The following is a 17,697-nucleotide window of genomic DNA, read 5'->3' as shown; positions in this document are numbered from 1 at the left end:
ACAATCAGGCTGGAATGAAATGCAAACGGCGCCTATCAACAAGACAAAATATTTCACCTGTGTGATTTCAGCTTGAGTATGCAACTAGCCTGATTCCTGTTTCAGGATAAGAGATCTACCTAAGTACACATTTATAAACCCTTTCTCAATGTATATCTCGCTGCAAAGTAGAAAAGTACGCCACATGTATGTTCACATTTGGTTCCCTCCTAACTGTAAATGCAGAACGTCTCTCTAAAGCATATCATTATTAGTCAAGGCTGTCACTTCCAACACAAGCAGATACGTAAAACCTCTAAGAACTCCTTGAAGGCAAGTGTCTGGAGACAAGCTTCTCGACACACTCTGAAGGATGTAGATTTGATGGTTAGCATGGCATATAATTAATTCTGTATGCAGAGCGAGCATGTAAGGTCAATATAAGGTGCTACTGAATTTGGTCGCCTAAAATTTGCTTGGGAGAACACAAAATAATGCTAAACTGCAATCTATAGACGCACTATTGCATGCTAAATAAGCAACAAGGAAAAAAGAAGGCAATGTTATGGAAGCGCCTTCAGTGATTCAAGAAAAAATGATCAGGCATGCTGATGCTGCTACTTGAGCAATAGGAAATAGCGACTATTGCTTACTTACAATGCTTTCTCTGAGCAAGCAATGAAATAGAGCTGTAGCTCATGAAACCTCTCGTTCTTTTTTTTATGAAAAAGGAGTTTAAAGGCTGGAGTGCAAGACTCCCTACAATAATAGTATTCTACTCAGACTTGGGTTACATAAGCCAAGGCTTTAGCAGCATGTACGTTTGCATGTGTTTATTTTGAAGCATCATCCGGCTGAAGCGACACAAAATATTTACTTCCCCATGAACCCGTGCACTTAGTATAATCACAGAAAATATTTTTTACGAAAACTGGACAGAAATACAGCAGCATAGTGGCGTTACTGACACACAACAGGCTTCGGTGACAGTGCATGACCATGATCTGCAATTCTACACAACAGACTTGTGACGCTACAGCGGCTATGTCCTTGATAGTAGTATTTAACAGCCAGGTAAATGCTCGTGCGCGACAGGTGGGAGCACTTTACTGCGAAGCAACAGTAAACCTTTGCTACCAGTCTAGTCAAAAGTGCGCCTCATCGCGACTTCCATCAAACTTTTTTGCTCCCAGTACAACAAAGCAAGTACACAAGGGGCTCCAATCGCAATGATGCGACGTGATAGGCTATCATGTCATCATCTTAGCATAACCAATGCATGTGGTCTCTATTCCGGACCGCCAGTCAGCCTCGAGAAGGCAAAGATGCTTATAATAAAATAACAAAGCAAGAAGCTCTCAAACCTCAAAGTGAACATAGAAGTAGCAGAACCATCTAACCTATCCAATAGTTCGCAGCTAAGCAGCAGAAGAAAATATGCTAAGGCGAGGACTGAGCAAACAGAAAATCATGCAGGAAACCTAAAAGCAGCAACAAGCAATGAGAGTGGAATTGCCTTGATGTTCATTGTCAATACCTACTGCTCAAAGTAAAGGAAACTGGCGTATAAGAAATACAGTCTTTCATATTATGCTTTGAGCAACAGCAGTGAGAATGAAACAGACTAGGGACTTGTCTTATAAGATTTGCACTGTTTACTTTGCACCAGAGGAAAATAAATTTGTGTGCAGTTCACCTACTGCTTGCCACTGTCCTAGAAGGAATGAATACAGGTCTCGAAAAGTCTACAGAGAGAATACTGAAGCTGCATGTGCATTTCTCTCTAGACTCCCTCGTTTATTCCTTCCCTTAGGTTCAGGAGTCCACCGAGAGAAGTGAGAGAGTTACTGCCCCATTTCCTTTCCTCAAAACCAATTTTCTTTTCATTTCTCTGAACTGCCCTGAAACGTGTGTAAGTTACCAATTTTTTTAGTGCATAATTATGTACTGTAATTTTTACAAGGATATTATATTTTACCATTTTTTCAGTGCCTAATTACATACTGTAATTTTTGCAAGGAATATGAGGTTGATGAACAGAAAAAAAAGTCTGGAATGGTACCTTTGGTAACTTGGCACCTGGACAAACAGCTGACCCACTGGGCGTCCCCAGGGGCTCTGCTGCGAGGCGTCCCTAGCAACAGTAGCCGGTTGTCCAGATCCAAAGGAACCACGCGAATGATTACCGAAAAGTTTAAGGACAGCAGATGCTCGAAACTAAACAGCTTTTCAACACTGTTACAGTGGGATGAACGGTTCCAAACCTCTAGACTATACCTGGTAATAAACAAATTATCAGAAGACCATCTCGAGCGCAGAATGATCTCAAAGCACATTAGACACGCACTACCAACATGGACAGCTTGTGCTTAATTTAATCCAAAAGTTTACGCTGATCGACCAATGTTACTTCAAACAGAGACAGAAAGCGCATGCATGTTGTGCTGATGTTATCGTGAACATAACATGTGATGAGACAAAGGGTTGCAATACAAACAAAAAATTAGGAGTCACTTTGGCGACTAAAGTGGTGCAAGGCGAAAGCCTGAGTACAGCATTCTGCCACGAATGTGGTTGTGAATGATGATTCAAGTGCTGCCAGCGAATGACGCGTCCATTAGCTGTCTGCGTGTGTCACTGATGTGTGGTTAACATGTTAAGCTTCGCCTGTAAGAGTGGAACGCGACAGCGTCTTGCAACGCTGCCAGGGAGTCCACAGAACGCCATCGCCAATTCGGCTGTACGCCTTGCTGGACGGTAAATTTATTTTTTGAGGAAAGGAAATGTATCCCTCTCGCATATCTGGGTGGACACCTGCACCTCGCCGTAAGGGAAAGGGGGAAGATGGGAGTGAACGAAGACGCCGTATTAGCTAGACGCGCCTTTGTTCATTCCAAAACCATTCAGCTGGCATTACGGAGTGGCTAGCGTGCTCGTATCGCACTCCGGAGACCCTGGTTCGATTCCCTAACTCGACCAATTTCGTTCTCGGTTTTATTGATTTATGCGGTCTAACTAGAAAGGTTAATTAGGCTATTTCATATTTATATTATTGCATTTCTATCCATCGTGTTCTGTCATTCACCTGACAAATGTTGGAACTGTCTAGGATGTTCGACACAACGTATATGAAACGAGCAACGTCGAACTGAATGGGGAAGTGCGTGGTGGTGGAGCGAACGCGGCTTCGTACTTACCTCTTTTGTCAGCAGCGCGTCCTTCCGCGGACGCTGTTGTCTCTGCGACGCGCGTCCTTTTCTTTTCCTCTTTGTTCTGACCTCTTCATTTTCCTCTCTCTTAATTAGGCTAATTGATTAATTAAGCAATTAACTAAACTCAGTCCCACTTACTTGGAGCATCACTATACGATCCCTTTGATTGGTTGCATGGTTACTAGCCAAAGTACAATTGGCCCCTTTTTGAAATTCGCGCACTGTGACGTCACGAGCATTTCGACCAATTGAAAAGCGTGACATTTTCTGTCGACAACTCCTGCTTACAACGATGAGGCATTAAAGGCTTCCGCCTTAAAAACCGCTTCCAAAATTTGAGACCAAATTGCTCACCTTCTCACAAATTCACGAAACCGGAGACGATGCCGTGTGGCTGACGCCAGTCACTCGCGATGCCCAGAAACAAGAAAAATGCACTGTCGCTGACTTTCCTTGAGCAATTTTCACTCGATTAAACTTCAAACTGTTCGCACCGACCACCGTTCACCTCACCAAACATGTGTGCACGGAGGAGTAAATTCATGCGGGCAAGTAAGCCGCGCAAAACGCCGAGCACGACGCCATTTGCAGAACTATAGGAGGTATGCACTGGGCCTGATCCCCGAGAGGGCGCCAGCGTCGTTCCGGCTTGTCCACCATGTGTGGTCTTTCGGCTCGGGTAGTACGGCTAGGCTAGTCGTGTTTTCGGAGCCCGCGGTTTAACTCCACGTTCATCCGTCCAGGCATCCGTCAAAAATCTGAGCAACGTGTTCACAGAGCTGCCGTGTGAGTGAGTCTCTGGACTGCAAAAATGGGCGTCGCACGTTTTCGCGTTCCTGCGGTGCCGGCGTGTTGCGCGCGCGAGAATGGTGAACTGCGTTGTGTTTGGTTGCAACCATCACACAAAAAAGAAGCCCAGCGACCAAAATGTCGCACAGGTCGGCTTCTTTTGCATACCGAAGATCGTCAAAAACCAGTGCAAGAAGACCGAAGAGACGACTGCTCGCAGGAGGGCCGAGTGGTTTCGCCGGATCAACCGCAAGGACTTGAACCACTCAGCAAACCACTACAGTGTATGCGGCAAGCACTTCATCTCAGGTAAGCGTTCAGACGTCTCGATGAGCGTTATTTACGATTTCAGTGCACTTGTAACGACGCTCAGCGCAGTTTAGCAGCATCGTCGCGTAGGTTGTTGTGGTCAGTGCGTCTACTAAAAACTTACGGTGCCGCAGCGCAGGGCAGTCGACGCTCGCGCGTTCAGGTTAAAAAGTGGAAGGGAAACTGACGCGACGACCTCGACATGCCACTCGTGTCCTCTGCTCTTGAATGATCGCTCTATTTTGTACTTTGTTAAACAAAGAGAGAGAGAGAGAGAAGTAAGCTCTTTATCGAAGGTAGCAGAGGCTGATAAATTGTGCGTTAAGTAAAACGCTGCGTGGACTTATACACAAATATGCAAGGTAGAAGAGAAAACGCTTTCCGATTAATTTTTTCTGTTGTAAACATGAGCCGAAGTTCGGTGAGAAGATTCGATTACGTCCTTCTGAACCAGCCGATGTAGACGGCCGATTAAGCAACTCTACCTGTGGCCTTCGCGATCTCCGCGGCCGGGAAATAAACACTGCAGTGTACAGCTCGAAAGAGAGCAGAACTCGGTAAAAGAAGCCCTAGTGGTGCAGAATAAGCCTGGAGCTCCCTACTTTGTTGTAGTTTTTGCGACTAAACTGCCAGCGTGCAGGAATTAGTCTAACACATTCAGTTTTTGAAAGATTGACAGTTTCTTTTCTGCAGGCCGACCAGCATATGTGATGGCTGAGGCAGACCCAGACTGGGCACCATCCCTTCATTTAGGGCATGACAAACGTGTGGACTCTGAAGGTTTGGCATCCCGGAAGGTGTCTGTATTTTGGCAGGTGCTAGTTTACCCTACAAGTTTCCCTGTATTCAAGTGCTTTATGCCTTCAGCCCAAACAGGAGCTTGTTTATGTGGTGGTTCCTGTTTAACTGAAGATAAAACATTTCCAGGTACAAGAGAAAGCAACGACGGTCAGAACATCGGCCCAGTCCCCTGAAAGAATATCAAGTGAGCCCAAACACAACAGCCGACACTGTGGTTTCCGAGGACACACTTTCCTCTGCCGAAGAAGAAGAAACTATTAAGCCGCAGGTTCCCATGGAAGTTTGTGAGAGTAGAGGTACGTCTCAAGGTGCTGTACAGAAACTCTGAATCACCACTAATGTAGGTTCAATTAGTCGTGAGAAATGTATTGTTTGAAAGCAATTGTTTTGTACTATGATCACGCTTATTATCTGGATCTTTTCAGGGAAGGCTGATTTCAGTCAGGTCACCGAGCTAACGATGGCTCACATAGAACAGCTCGGGGAAGAGAACAGGCACCTCCTCTCGGAGCTTGCAGACACAAAAGGGAAGCTTGAAATGCACATGTTATCACAAGACGTCCTGAAAACAAGGGAGGATATGGTGCATTTCTACACTGGACTACCAAACTTTGCACTCTTGCTTGCCCTCTTCAACATCCTGAAGGAAGGTGCAATGCACACAAGCCGGAATTCTTTATCAGCCTTCCAAGAAATGCTCATTTTTTTTATCCGCCTCCGGCTCAACACTCCTCTTCAAGATTTGGCCTACCGGTATAACCTTGTATTTTACTTTCTTGTGATGCAAGTTGCAGATATCCTTCATATTTATTTGCAGGTTTCATGTGTCACAATCCACAGCATCAAGGATTATAAACAAGTGGCTGGACGTGGCTTTTGTCCGGCTTCCCCGAGCTGTGCAGTGGCCTGAACGCGAGACGCTCAGGGCAACCATGCCCATGACATTTGAAAGTCATTTGGTGTGGAAGTGGCAGTTGTCCTGCACTGTTTTGAAATATTCATCGAGCGGCCTTCATCCATGTTGCCACGATCGCAAACATGGTCACACTACAAAAGCCATAATACTGTAAAGTACTTGATTGGTATTGCACCCCAAGGCGTCGTCACATTTCTATCTCGAGGATGGTGCGGGAGGACTAGTGATAAGGTTATTGCTGAAAAGTGTGGCATTTTGAACAAGCTCTTGCCTGGGGATGTAGTTCTAGCAGACCGGGGATTCACGATTGCCGGCAGTGTTGGCATGCACTGTGCTAAGTTGGCCATGCCTGCCTTCACTAGAGGTAAGCAGCAACTCTCTGCTCTTGATGAGGAAAAGACTCGAAAAATAGCAAATGTGAGAATCCATGTCGAGAGAGTGATTGGACTTGTACGTAATAAGTACATGATCCTGAAGCACACCCTTCTTGTGGAAGTGGTCGTTGGTGAAGAAAATGGGCCAACAATACTCGACAAGGTTGTTTTTATTTCTTCAACACTGTGCAATGTGAACAACTCAACTGTCCAATTTGGGTGAAATCACGCAGTTTTCTTAAGTGCTGCAAATATGCTTAGAGAACTGGTGTAAATAAAGGTGTTCTCAATTTGCTTTATTACATTTCCTGCAGATACAGATTGCATGGCTGTATCACACAGTGAATGCCAAACTTTGTTTCCTTCACGCCAAGCTCTCTATGTGCATCTCACTTATGCGTGAAGGGGAAAGTGTCTGGGCCAGTGCAAACAAACTACGCCTTCTTACTTTGCTCTATGCACTCAGGTCAGTACCACGTTTTTCCTTTTGGTGCTCTGTTGAGATTAACACACGCATAATGGAACCAGACATGTTTGCATGTCTTGCTGTCACACATGACCATTCTGCCTGATTCGGGACCACCACATACACAGTACACCTCTTCTGCTGGCGCTGAGTCTTCATCACTAGCGTCTTGCAGCCCTGTGTGAAGTTTCTCGGTCCAATAGCGATAACATAATTCTGGCAAAATGACAAGCTTAAAGTAAAGTGCGCAACGTTGGAGCATTCTCCTACAGAACTGTGTGTCTTCATAGATTCGAAGAACAACACAATCCTTTTGCGTCCAAACAACAAAATCACAGTACCTCACTTTACAGACTTGAATCTGCATTTGCACCTGTTAAAATTAACTATGGTCTGTCCTCAGCACCACTTTGTCGTCTAGAATGGAAAGACAGGCTAAGTCAGACAATGCGTAACTTCTGACCGACTCTTCTCTACAGTTGTATGGGCATTTCACCTCGAGCACTCCTTGGCCACAACAATTGCAACTGACCACACCATCAGGGGTTGCAGCCAGAAATGGGTTGCCTCGACAAATATGCAGACCTGATTGACTGCACTGAAAATTAACATGAACATTCTTAGATGCAGCTGTATAGGCTTTTGTGGCTTTCTGTTCGTGTTCCTTTCCCCACGCAGTTTGTGGGCTTGAGAACTGCGCATCTTCTGGGTAGCATAACCTGTTTAGCAGGGAGTGCGACTGGTTTGTTGTCGAAGTCCTGCATAAAGCCTTAGCATTTGAAGCTGTGATGCGTCCAGCTCTGAAGGCGAACCGCTTGGTGCTCCTTGCCTGCTCTCTAGTCTCCTTCCCTATCAAGTCAGCAACCGGAAACAAGACGGTGAGAATATGTTGGTCAATGACGTCTGAAGCTAACAAACACCAGTCACAATGTCAAGGCCACTTAAACAGAACAAAATCTGATCAGCTAGCTTATGCGAGTTTGTTGGTACATGTCGACGGAAAGGATGCAACGGTCCTAAGCTGGAACGAAAGGGAACAACACACACACTAGTGGAAATGTGTGTCTCGCTCCCTTGTGCCCCATCCTAAGGCAGTTATATCCTTTTCTAATTGGTACTTGTAGGCAGCTGCAGAAAACCAGCTACAGTAACAACAAGAAACATGCTAATTTCAGCTACTGTACCTCATACTCAATATACAGGCCTCCAGCAAGGGCAAGACATTTCTCTTGTATCTCGTTCCATGTGCCTGGAACATCTTCATCCTGCAAATTGGTGAGAATGGCACTGGGGAACTTAATTGCCACAGGATCAAAGTGATCTGCAAAATCTGGTTCCAAAGACTGAAGTGCTGGCCGGCTTCCGCTGTTGTGACAATCTGCCACAAAATGTCGCCCACTCTTCATATGTCGCCTCTCAAAAAACCCTTCTTTGTTTCTTCTTGCGATGGGGCTGTTCCCCGTCCAGCAGCCTTTTCTTCATCGTTGACGAGGAGAAATTCACACTCGAATCTTTTTTCGGCTCCACGGATCGCACTGTGGGGGGCAGCCATGTGTTCACTTTGTCTGTACACACTTGTCCACCTCTCCTCTTCACAGCTGCATCTATGTAGAAAACCACTGCTGCAATGTGCTAGCACGCTTCTCCAAGGCCCGCCTTGCAAGTACAATGCGCAGCTTGCACTTCGCCGCCCTCCTTAATGACAAGCCAAGGCGTCAGTGACTTGTCATTGACTGACTGAGAATGCCGAACCTGCATTAATGGAAACCTGCTAAATTACAAAAAAAACAAAGTGCCTAGTTCTTTACACTGGCAGAATTTCAAGTGGCGTGAGATTTTAGAAGTGCAAAGTAGGTGGTGAAGAACAAAAATTCATGAATAAAAATTTCTACAAATACCTCTTAAAAACAGTAGTTTACAAAACAGACTAAAATGGCCATGCCAGTGCAGCCTGTTTGTTTAGTGCTTCCTCTGCTGTGTTAATGGATTACATGTTGAGGTAGTCTAGCAGAGGGAACCAGGAATGACATACAAACTCTTTAACCACTTCTGGCGTTTCTATCATTAAATCATGTAAATTGTAGAAAGCAATTGTACTGCCCCAATGAAAAAACAAGCCGAAAGCAAAACGCTGCGTGCGAAGACAGTCAAGAGGATTAAAATGGGGCATATCAGTAAAATTTATTGTGACTGCCTCAGGCCGCGCTCGAGGCCGCTCAAATGGCCCACTTGAACTCGGACATCTCAAACACACTAATTACAGCTAAATCTAAGTTAATAACAGTTGTGCTCTACATGCGCTGCATTAGCGAATTTTTTGAAATGAAATAATTAGGGCATGTACCAACGACACTACCTCAAAAACTCTTTACTTTTGCTCTCGCCTTCGCCACGCGCAAGCTGCACAGAGAAAAACGCGCATTTTCAAATTACTGTCAACCCCAGTTTACGTTCCTTTCGCGCGCCACAAGAATTTTGCGTGCATAATACAAGCAGGTCTGCGCAAGGCAGTTTGCTTACCTGGCAAACGATGACGACGCGGCCGTCGGATAGCACCTTCAGGCACGGCTGTTGGGCCCAGCCGCTGGTCAGAAAATTATGAGCCTCTATGCTTTGTATGCCTTCAGCTGTTCTCTTGTTACGAAGCTTGTAGTGTGAACAAGGTAGTCTTTGATATCCGTGAAATCGACGCGCGGGTAGAGGTCAGCATCGCGGCAAAGTTCCTAACCTCGAAGATCGAGCGGATCGACCCCGTCAGAAAGGCGCACCTCTTGTACGTAGCGAGTTTTTTCTGCATCGCACAGCACGCGTGCGTAGGCGCTTAAGCGCATTTTGTGCAAACTACAGAACCCCACTCACGGCGATCAGGTTGCAAGCGTGGGACGAGGGCACTATCGTCGCGTCTCCGCGTCTCACAGCTAGCAGCACTGCGACACCGCACTAGAGGAGACCGCAAACATGGCGGCGGTTGCGATTGACGCTAGAGCCCCTTGCGTCTGACGTCAGGTGCATAGCTCCTATGGTGGCTAGCAGAGCTGCACGGGAAATTCATGGCGCCATTCGCGTATTCGCGTTCATGTTCACGTCGCTGACGCCGCAAAAGCGCACCACCTTGAAAACATATCAGATGTATTTAATTTTACCGTAGCTTTTTTAGCTGACAACTTGAATGCTTTTAGCTATTAAAATTTTCTTTTCGTTTCATGAGCGTTGTTACCATCAGAGCGCAGTGCAGCTTGGCCGTGACGAGTCGAAACGCTAGCCAAGCCCGCAGTCGGAACCATGCGCGGAGTATGTGTGGCGTTGAGTGAACAGGTGCTTTGGAACGGTTCTTGTTCTTCTATGTTCGCTGCGTGAGTCCTGCGCGCTGTATTGTCGTTACTGTGTGTGTATGTGTGCGGCCCGTACGCCGCATTGGAGTGTATAACCGCTTGCTGTCCTATGCGGCATCGATGCATAGTAAAACGGCCGTGCAGAATGTTCGTTACAATGCCAGTGTCCCTGCACGAAAGAGGAGACTTGAAGCCGGCGGGAAAGCTGCTCACCCTCGTGGGACTGCAATAATCTGGCGAGGAACAGTCGACACGCGTTTCGGTGGATGATTGCGTTCTTCAAGCTAGAAAATTCAGCACTGGCCTATAGCACTGATGAGCTGCTGCTGCGTCATGAGAAACACCTGTCTAATGTTTATTACAAGCTTGTTGGATGTGAACGGGGCCATGAGGGGTATTCGTCGAACAGCGGCCCTCAGGAGGTGGAACCAGTCGATACCTGAAGACGATTACTGTTTGCCCGCGCCCTGGCACCTCGCTTCCAACCGCATGCGTTGGCGTTATTTACATGTATATCTGAATTTCACACGAAGTTGAACTGTCGCAAATATTACAGCCGCATCTTTCAAACGTGCCGTGTGAAGAGTACCCTTTTTCATGTTTTTTTTGAGGGAGGGGGTGGGGGGAATGAGCGGCTGCTCAAATGTCATTATATATTATTTTGAGCTTATTTTCCAAATACGTGCCAGGTTGGCCCATTCTTGCCTCTTGGTTGCATGTAAGCTATGCATTTATTGGGCAGAAATTTCTTTGCTGTTGTATTGGCACAGGGTTAACGATTCACATTGTATTGTGGTGACACATCATTGTATACACTCCTTGCAGAATGTCTAAGGGTGTAATAAATAACTGAGCAGGGAGTATACCCTGTGATAAATGCGAGGAACAATACTGATTTACTTCACACTTGGCATGTTCTGTAGTCCTTAGTGGTTACGTATGCCTTGCCTACTGCTTTCCAGTGTAGGGGCAAGAGGCATGTCAAGCTCTACTTTGCAGCTTTTTTCCCTCCACTCTCTAGTGGTCAACACGGTAAAATAAACTGAATATAATACATGCTTGCTGAGACTTAGCTTAGACTACAATTCATTTATTTACTCTCAGGGCCTATCGGCGCCAGAGAGAGGAGTGGGTGGCTAACAAAAATACATGTGTAATAGGAAGATTAGTTACGGTGATTATACACAGCATACTTGAAGGCGTCGGATGCAGTGATGGGCATGACGAAGGCAGAGAAGATGTGACAGTTGGAAACGTAGAAAAGTAGAGACCTGCGTGAGCTTGCACATGACTTAAGGTGAACACTAGCAAAAAATTAAGAATGTGCAGAAGACTGAGGCCAGAGTTAAAGCTAGTTTAACAAAGAAAAGAACCTCTCAGCAAGCCAAAATGAGCACATGCAAGCAGTTACGTAAACATGGAACATAAAACTTTTTGGATGGAAGAAAAGCCAAGGCACATTGCTCATTGTGACGTTGCTTAAAAAGTTGATGTCTAGTTGTTCACCTTGATATCTGGTTCTTCCACACCTAGCAACGGATATGCCATCAAGAAGGAGCATCTCCAATCACTCTAATTGCATGGGATGTACACATCTCCAGATGTCAGAGGCTTGGTGTCTCATTTTACAGTCTAGATAGTTTGGGAGATATAAACATTATCGCATGTAAGAGGCATGTGGTAGCCTTGCAGGGGGTGTATTTTGTAAGTCTTACAGCATGTTGTGCAATGCTGGTTTCATGCTTCATTATTTACATTGCAGTAATATGTTAGCGCAGGCGAGAAAGTTTGTAACTGAGCAGAAAAAAAAACAATATTCATGCCATCTCTTAGCCGCATTCTTAGTACCGTATAAAGCATAGTGCGTATAAGGAACTCCTCTTTTTTTGTCAACTTTTTCTTTCTGAGCACTGATTTTTTGCAAGTTAGCAGGGTTCTACAGTCTTCTGTGGCTGTCGACTGGCCCAATTTTTTGTCAAAGCTGCAGAGTTCATGATGGGTCGTGTCAGTGCAAGCTAAATAAAAGGTCGATAGGAAATTCATGCTTCCAGGGTACATTCCAGAAAAAACAGCTATTATTTCCTACTCAGGATGAGGGAGCAGCACCGACGGTGCACATCCTCCTTGTCACTACAGCAATTACAGCTGCTCACTGCGTTTTTGCAGCGTTTCATTTATCCGCATGAAGACCAGGCATGAATGGCCGGCAAAAGGTACCTAATAAATTAAACATTGCAATGAACAATATATTGTTGTGCCTGTGCTTTTGTTATCCGTGAAGGAGTTACCGTTTTTGATTGATGGTTGTGTAGCAAAGATGTGACTGCTACATTGCACTGCGTTCACAAATTTGTTTACCATTTGGCTTTCTCAGTGGTTCGTTTCCTTATCAAACGGCAGACGGAAATTCGGCTTTCAACCTGTGCACTTTCATCATGTTTGTATTGTATTTTCAGCTGGTGTTCAGTTTCAATTTGGAGAAGTTGTCTAACCATTGTCTGTGTCTAAATGTTTTTTTTTAACTGTTGACCTCATTACGCTGCATTTCTAAATTATTTATTAAGTGCATTTATCAAATGTTACCCTCTCATGTGGCTAGCAACATGGTGAAAATATTTTTTTATGAAGTCAACGTTCTTCTTTTAAAGTTATAGCAAAGTAAGTCCTTCGTTATTTAACGTTGCTCAGAATTTGTAGCAATCCCTCAACGTTGAAGAAATATACGTCACTTGTGTCTAATTTGATTATCACCCCTCCTCGGATCTTCACCTTTGCACATGGGGTTAATCTCATTAGACATGCTCAAGCTTATTCGCCATGCTAGTTTGCGGACATTGTTGAACAAGAGTAAACTACACAGATCGGAAATGGGACGTCATGTGGCGCCTAGTCCGGGGGCCAACAGTTACGGCGAGTAATACGTTTTAGAAAAGTCATAATACAGCCAGCCACCCTCAAGAATGTGTTACGGATGGTCCCTCCATTTTAGATGCAACAGAGCAAGCGTTTGTTCCGTTATGGAGAGTTTGTACGTAACATTCAAGGAATTTTTTTGCTGTGTACAGGGTGATTGATAATGCACGTGATCATGAGCGCTTGCAAAATGATCTGGATGCAGTACTGGAATAGTGCAATAAATGGAAGATGTCTCTTAATGTGGAAAAGTGGGTACACGTCACTTTTACACGAAAGAGATCATATCAAATAAACACTTATACATTAGGTAGCACAGATTTAAAAAGCGTTTCAGAACATAAATACCTGGGAGTTCTTTCGTCACATCTTAGATGGGCAAAACACATTAACTTCATAAAGACTAAAGCTGCTCGGGTGTTGGGATTCTTAATACGCAATTTTAGTTACCTGCCAAGTAGTCTCAAAGATTTTACTAATGTCCGCTCGTTATCAGAATAGGCTTGCGTGTGCTAGGATCCGTATACTGCCGAACTTGTTGATGCAATTGAGAAGATACAAAACAGGGCAGTATGGTTAGTTCACTGTAATTGGAGCAGAAATCTTAGTGTGCGAGAAATTAAAACCAAACTTAAATGGGAGGAGCTGAAGGAGAGCAGGAAAGATATGAGGTTAAAATTTTTTCAGAATATATACCACTTAAAACCGGTATAAGTAGAGATCTATTCATAAAACCTCCATCTTCTATATCAAAAAGGCGTGACCACTCTCTGAAAGTTCGTGAACTTTCTTTTAAAAGTGACGTCTTGTGTTATTCTTTTTTGCACGTACGATTAGAGACCGGAATGCTTTGCCACCGAATGTTGTTTCAGTGCTAGCAAATGATGCCTTTTACCACGTTTTGCGCATGTGATTTCGAAGTGATTTTTGTTGCGATGATGTCCCCCCTGCTGTAATGCCTAAAGCAGGCGATGCAGGTAATAAATAAATAAATAAATAAATAAATTTTTTTTGTCTATGATCCTTCACTGAAAGCTAAATTTGTCCACATGCTTTCGAAGCCTATTTTGTACAATTAAGCTCTCCTCACTCATCAACATTTGGTGGGATTCTGCCATGAACTTTGACATTTTTTTTTCGTTTTTTTTGCATGACTCACAACAGTAGCACAATATCTCCGTGTGCTGCTTGGCGCAAAGTGCAAACGGCGCCGCAATGGTGAAAGTTCCTGCATGAAGTTACGCGAAGCATAAAAAAACAAACGAAACCGGAAATGAAATTGTGACCACCGAGATATGCACAAACGGCGGCCTTCTGTGAGGCTGGTACGGTTCCTCGTCACCGCTACGTGCGTTGTGAGCAAAGATTACCACAGGCGCCAGCGGCAGTGTCCCCTCTCAGCCAGTTATATAACTCTGCGATGCCCCTTCCACACAGTCTTGCGTGCTTTCTGGTCGTACAGCGTTTCTGATCGTCGCAGCAGCGTTTTGGTCGGCTGCCAAGTTCACCGGCGAGCCTTTTTGCGCTCCCGTCAAAACAAACTCGCCCTGCGGTTAATGACGTGCAGCATCTTGTCCCGATGCCAAGGTCTGTGCGCCTGACGGCGTCGTGGCCGACGGCGAGAAGCCGAGGAACGCACTAAGAACAGCTAGGGCCCTAAAAATGTTGATCTCTTTGAAGATGGAATTTATTGGTGGCTAAGTGACGGCGACCACACGTAGCATCTAGGCCAGATCGGGGAAGAGCCACCAACGGGTGCAGGCAGCTTCAGCACGAGACTCGCGCGCGAGCGATCAGCGATGACGAAGAAGCGCGGCTGGAGCTTGGTCTGCATAGTCTCCCATACAGTGAGTGCTGTGCACAGCAGTGCCGACGCCACCGACGGCGCAAAACTGAGAAACGAGCCTGGCCCGCATGGAGCGCTTCCTGCACGTGACGCGCCGCGCGTGAAGCGCATGCGGCCGTTCCACAGAACGTGCACTACCGCAGGCGTTTATCTCTTCTCGCATTCATGAGGGGCAATTCCGGTGGCGTGGCTGCGATCGCTTCACGCGCGGCGCTTTTTCGCGCCCAAGCTGCGCTCCAAGCGGGCCAGCCTTTACCCTTTCTGGCCCAGTGATTAAAAGGAATCGCCGAATTTAGGGGCCCCCAGTCTTGAACTGAGCGAGAAAGACCTGCTGTTTTTGCCGTACTCCCGACATTTAGCCATTCCTCCACATATTTCAGCGGCCTTTCACCCGACGGGCGTACGGTAGTACGTATGAGAGGGGTACAGAAACTATGTGCGCTTTACTGCCGTCATCGCATGGTGCCATATGTTCCCTTTCACCGTGTAGGAGAAAGAACACCATTTTTGTTTTTCTCTAATCACGTGGAAGGGTGGAAGTAAGCCCCGCGTTACTATTTCAATGAAATCTTTCGTCTAAGAGAAATTACGAGCGCTAAAACACTTCGCTAATAATAATGATTTTCAGTGAAATCATTGACACCATAGAAGAATACAGCCTCCATAGCGCGGTCGTATTTTAAATCCCTTTGACTCTGTGTGTAGTGTAAATGTTGCCTCTTTTGCAGTGTATGTAACAATGAACGTTTTTTTTTTCTTACCTAGAAGTTGCATACATTCAGCGCAAGTGCTTTCATGCGGAAGGGAAGAAGCCTCAAGAGCGGCCTACCAGACGTGTTGAGGTGTCGATTCATCCGCTTGTGAAGAAATAGCATTCATCACGCGTAGGTAAGCACAACCACAACAACCCAAAGACAAAGCATAACAAAGAAGAATTTGACAGTCGTCCATGCTATCAAAGTGAGAACTGCAGGACAAGATCCGAGTAGTAGCGGGCCATTTCAAACAGGCCCCTTGAATAAAGCAGTTGAATCATCGCAAGTGCCGCACCTTGTTGCACAAAGTAAAACTGCACACACTGGATGTGGTAAAGAGAGCCAAAACCAAAGAAACCAACAAAAAAAACAAAAATAACCCAAAGAGCTGTTTTCTTTTTGCTTCCTTGCTCTTGTGCTGTTACTGTATAAGCAGTTTTAATTTCTCTAAACATGAACCAACCCCTCTCCGCAAGAGGGTATTACACTTGTCGGTAATATTTTTTTACGTGCCTCAGAGCTGTTCTGTTTTTTTCACATCTTATAAACTGTTCTTCGAGGCTTTTTTTTCTGTGCAGGGGGTAATCATTATATGCAAAGGGTGCAGAGGTGCCCATTCTGCGTGGGGCGTCATTGTGTTTGCCACGGCCATTACCGGGTTGTGTAGCGCACATTCGGCATATAGACTTCACAAGGTGATAGCACCAGATTGAACTTAAACAAAAAAGAAACAGTTCAGCTCATATACACGCACGGATGCACAAATTTCAACAAATTGTCGGATTCAGCAAGCCCATTGACAAGCACCAGGCGGGTTGATGTGTGCTACAGTCAGCGTTGCTGCTAGTGTGGCTTTCAAATGCAAAAAAAAAAAAATCGTTTAAACGCAAGGCTTTGAATCAGATATTTTGGAGATTGTATAGATTGCCTGCTTGAAATCGCAGCGTAGTATACAGTAAGTGACGCATGATACTCGCCACAATACGATATGCTGCAGTTCCGGGTTTTGTGTCGCAGTGAAATCCAGTGTACTTGTCTAAATGGCGAAAAAATACATGGTACTAAGACAAGATAAGAAAAAAAGTAGTACCCTAGAAATAAGGCGAACAGAAAGGGTGAGAATATAGTAATGAAGCCCATACTAAACAAAAATATCAGGATGAAGACGCGGCCATGAAACACGAGAGGTTGTAGCGCACGGATAAGAAAACTTCTGACGCACGCACGATACGCAACTGGGAGCGACCTTCACATGCCCGAGCGCTGAAAGCCTTCGCCGAAGGCCAAGCAAAATGAAAAAAAAAACACACACAAAAAAAGAATTCAGTTGAGCTGTTGGTGTTTTTAACGGCCGCAGTACGCTTCCATTAAGAACGCGCAGGGTAATTCGATGTTGTAGACGCATACAGCAGACATTGCGCTGCTGGCTGCTGCGAGCGGACGCAAATGTACAACATTTTCCTGAAAATTCTGCGAATAGATGCGCTGTGTGTATTGCGTTGCATGCATTCATAGTCTTGAAATCGCTCTCAACCGGCCATGGCAGAAATCTTCAGAGGGAGGTTCCAAATCTCTTGCAAAATTAAACTGAACATTCCGCCCCATCAACTGCAGGCATGGTAATTAACGCAAAATCAAGCCTCTCTGAGGGCCGACAAATCCGAAGGCTACAATGCAAAGAGCGGAAATAAGAAAGTGGCTAGCACTGGAAGGAGAACGGCAGCGGGTATCTTTAATAGTTCTATATTTAAGAGAACAAAGTGATATAAGGCGGAATGAAAATTTGTTTCGTGAAGAAAATTGCTTGTTAAATTTCCGAACCTTGTGATAGGGTATTCTTTTAGCTTTCAGATGATATACTGCACGTGGCTATTCGCGACTTCATACATGCTGTTTTGATCGTTGTTCGTCGTGATGCCGCAAGGATAGGCAGGAGTTTTCAACAGCTTGAACTCCATTTCTCCCCAAAAAACAGCATATCAGGAGGTTCATGCACCCTTTCCTC

At 45.2% G+C, this 17,697-nt stretch overlaps 2 pseudogenes; one reads left to right on the top strand and one right to left on the bottom strand.

Moving 5' to 3' along the window:
• Positions 1–4,057: 4,057 nt before the first annotated feature.
• On the top strand, positions 4,058–6,603 carry LOC149361065 (uncharacterized; annotated as a pseudogene).
• Positions 6,604–8,021: 1,418 nt separating this feature from the next.
• LOC149361064 (uncharacterized) lies at positions 8,022–9,677 on the bottom strand (annotated as a pseudogene).
• Positions 9,678–17,697: the final 8,020 nt, after the last annotated feature.

The sequence above is a fragment of the Amblyomma mixtum genome, chromosome 2 (assembly GCF_055824585.1).
Source record: "Amblyomma mixtum isolate Tamu chromosome 2, ASM5582458v1, whole genome shotgun sequence".
In the NCBI taxonomy this organism is placed as follows: domain Eukaryota; kingdom Metazoa; phylum Arthropoda; class Arachnida; order Ixodida; family Ixodidae; genus Amblyomma; species Amblyomma mixtum.
Note: the sequence above shows the minus strand (reverse complement) of the source record. Positions and strands in the feature narration are given on the sequence as shown.